The sequence below is a fragment of the Mus caroli genome, chromosome 5 (genome assembly GCF_900094665.2).
Source record: "Mus caroli chromosome 5, CAROLI_EIJ_v1.1, whole genome shotgun sequence".
Classification (NCBI taxonomy): domain Eukaryota; kingdom Metazoa; phylum Chordata; class Mammalia; order Rodentia; family Muridae; genus Mus; species Mus caroli.
In genome coordinates, this window is record NC_034574.1 from 84376470 (window position 1) to 84380298 (window position 3829).

The window sequence follows — 3829 nt, forward strand, 5'->3', positions numbered from 1 at the left end:
TGTTTGCCTCAATAATTAATGGAAGTTGTTTATATGTAACTTCTGTGATCATTTCTTTTCTCTCATTGTTTTCTGTTGGACAGATTTTCATGATTATTTATATGCCTTTTAGTTATATACAAGTTTTTATTTGAGCAGAGTATTAATTAAAACAAATGTAATAATTTATTGCCTTGTGACTTCCTCCAGGAATTTAATATTTTAGACAACCATATGACAACTGCATTTTCTTCCATTTTTATTATTATATATAATAAAATGCTAAAATCTCTCCATATACAAAATACTATAATTTTAATGTTACATTTAAACATCTCAAACATAATGTTACATAGAACATAGATACAAAAAGCCATATAATCATTTCATTTTATATATAGTTCAAATTAATGTATGCTGTCAAAAGTCCAATAGTCATTGGTGTGGGAAAGAGTGAGGCTAAAGGTGTTTGGAGGACGGAGAGGCTTTCTGAAGCTTGCTTTTCATGATAATGCTTTGATTCATGATAATTCCTCTAGAGGATTTTTCTGAATGTATATATTTTAAAATTGTCAAGTAATTACTCATAGTAGTTCATATTTTGTTTGAGGAAATAGGTTATGATATGCAAGCTATATCATATAAATCTTTAAAAATTCATCAACTTTTACAGGAAATTTTATCCATGTTTCTAAAAACCAATGTAAAATTATTTCTATTGTTATAATTTTAATATATATATATGCATATATATTATCTCCTGTTGGTTTTAACAGTACTAACTTAATAATTAGTTTTTTCTGACTGTAGATTACTACTAGGACAGTTAGAAAATAAACATTTATCACTGTGCATTAGCTTTGTCCCATAAAAGTTATACGCATGTGTTCAGGAAGGTTTGTGTCTATCTAGCTCCTTTGTAAAATGTTGTGCTGTAGGGATTCTTATGCTGCTTATGTAGAAACAGCCTGTCCACTGCCTCAATGTAGAGCACTCCTTAGGACTACACCTCACTTATCTACCCATAGTAGTGTTGAAGGATATATGACTTGTTTATACACTGAGGTTATTATGAATGATGCTACTGTACACTGAATTTGCACACTCCTCCATCCTGATGTTCTTCCTCATCCCTAAAAAAAATGAAGCCAACAACTGTAGAAGAGAAACCTCCGAAAGCAGGAGCTAAAACATTTCCTCTTTTGTAGTTGACAATCTCTGGTATTTTACTACAAGGATGAAAAGCTGATTAATGCAAAGATAATAAAATATCTCCTAAGTAAGATTAGTTAACAGGAAAACTACAGGTTTGAGGGGAAGAAACTTTTAAGAACATATATGAGATGTCTACATGAGAAGCAATGCTCCCCAAACTTACCAATAACACAGGAAACACAGTCATAAAGTAAACATTTAAAATAGAGCTCCTAGCTGAATTATAGAGGTTGGAGAGGTGGATCAGCAGTTAAAGGCATTGGCTGCTCTTCCAGTGAACCTAGATTAGATTCCCAGCACCCACATGTGGCTAACAATTGTCTAAAACTCCAGTCCCAGGGCATCTGACACACTCTTCTGACCTCTACAGGCACAACACATACACACGGTACACAGATATATATATGTAGGCAAAACAGCCATATATATATGAAGACATATATATATATATATATATATATATATATATATATATGGTGTATTTTCTTCTTTCTTCTTTTAAGCCATTCATTTTTTCCTTGTTTCACAATCTGTCCTTTTAGTCTTCAGAATCAGAACTTGGTGCTTGTTTGCTTCAGCTTATAAATGATAGCCATTTATTTGTAGGGTCTCACAGCTTCCTTTTTAAATCACACAAAGAACTCTATGAAACTTTTGAGTGTGCCAAAAATCAATTAACCTTTGTATATCTGGTGTTAAATCTCAAATGATTTCCACTTACTCAATAGATTGCAAAACTGGCCACCTGTATCTTACTGCTCTTCAATTAATAGTTACAGCTTTGAAATTGAGATTATAATTTTTGGAAAGATTCCAAACTACGGTATATTAACTCTTCAGTAAACGCCTGACCTCTAAATTAACTTGATAACTAAGATGGCTTTGTGTAGTAGGAGTTATTATTCCTTGATAACTGAAACAGCCTTGTGTAATAGGAGTTTTATAGATAAGGACAATGAAGCTTAGAGAGGCTAAGGAAATTGCCCAAAGCACACAGAAGCCTGAGATAATGAACTCAAAATGCCCTGGATCTATATTCCATCTGACTACTTAGGGAACTGTTTCATGTTGGCAAAGTTGTGTAAAGAAAATTTTAAGGGAGCATAATTTCATTCTCTATGAGATGCAGAAAATGTACTATGTGAGTAACAGTAGTTGGCTACGGGGTCTGAAGGTTGATGAACTTGACTACATTTAGATTTTCCTGGGAGACTTAAGAATTTTTATAAGACTTTCCCTTGATAAGAGAGAGCATGGAGTTTTTCCTGATCATCTGGGAAGCATCTTGTGTTCAACTGACCAGACCCTCAGGAGGCCAGCCATGGTCTAAAGGTCTCTGTACTGCTCAGTGTTGTCCACACTGGCATTTGGTTTGTAGCTGGCAGAATGCAAGAGTTATGGGGGCATGGAGGCTTCAACTCATCATTTTCAGAAGGCCTGGAAGACTAGTAATGATGTAGCAGGGCTCTCTGAGAAAATGATATGTGGATCAGTACAGATTTAGCCTAAGCTTTAACGAAAACCCTAGGATGTTTGAAGTGCCAAGAACGTGGAATGTCTGCCGAGGAAAGCTGCGTGCAATGCATAGGAGACTGAATGTGAGGGTGCCAAATAGAAAGACCACAGAGATCAGGATGCCTTGTCCATTAGAACTCATAGCACTCCACCATGTTCCCAGGATGGCAGATGTGGATCTTTGCTGACGGTTTTCAGTCTCACTTTGAATTCATCTCTCCTTCCTATGTACCCATCTTCCCTTTTGTAATAGAAACATTTACTCTGTGAAAGTGTGTAATCATTTGATTTTAAAGCATAGACAGATACAATTTTGAATTAAGCATCAGAAGAGTATTTCAGCCGGAACTCTTGAGCCACACTGGAATACTTGGAGCTACGGATTAAATGCCTTTTGCTTTATGAGGTGGGCGTAAGCCTCTTGAGGACTAACTGCAGAATGTCATCTTTTTAAATGACAATTTTGGGTATCAAACTGACAAAAGGGTGGACCTCTGATGACTCACACTGTCAGCTTGACTGGGCTTAGAATTATTATGGAGATTGGAGCACAGCTCTGGGTTGTTGTGGAATTAACTGGAGACAGTAGTCCCAACATAAATGTGGGTGTGTCATGGCCCTAGGACCCAGATGGAATAAGAACTGCTAAGGGAGTTGTCCACCCAGCTCCAGCATTTCCTATTTCTCTGCTTCCTGATACAGCATGACATGAGCTCCTCCTACCCAAGCCCTCCCTGCCATGACTCAACAGTCTAACACCCTGAGCAAAATACCTTCTGTCCTTTATGCCATTTCTGTTAGATGCTTCTGTCACAGTGATGAGAAAGCTCACTATGTAGTATGCAAAGAGTATTTATGTCCTACATAGATCACCCAGTGACTATGTTTATTGAGGCAAATAGAGCATAGGAGTTTGCTTAGCCCCTCCCCTCCCCCCCTGAAAGATCAGAAGATGGTCTTTGTGTAAATCTAAGCTCTTTAGTAATTAAATGACAATTCTTCAAAATGTGTTTTCCTTTTTTTTTTTCTTTTTTTTTTTTTTTTTTTTTTTTTTTTTTTTTTTGGTTTTTCGAGACAGGGTTTCTCTGTATAGCCCTGGCTGTCCTGGAACTCACTTTGT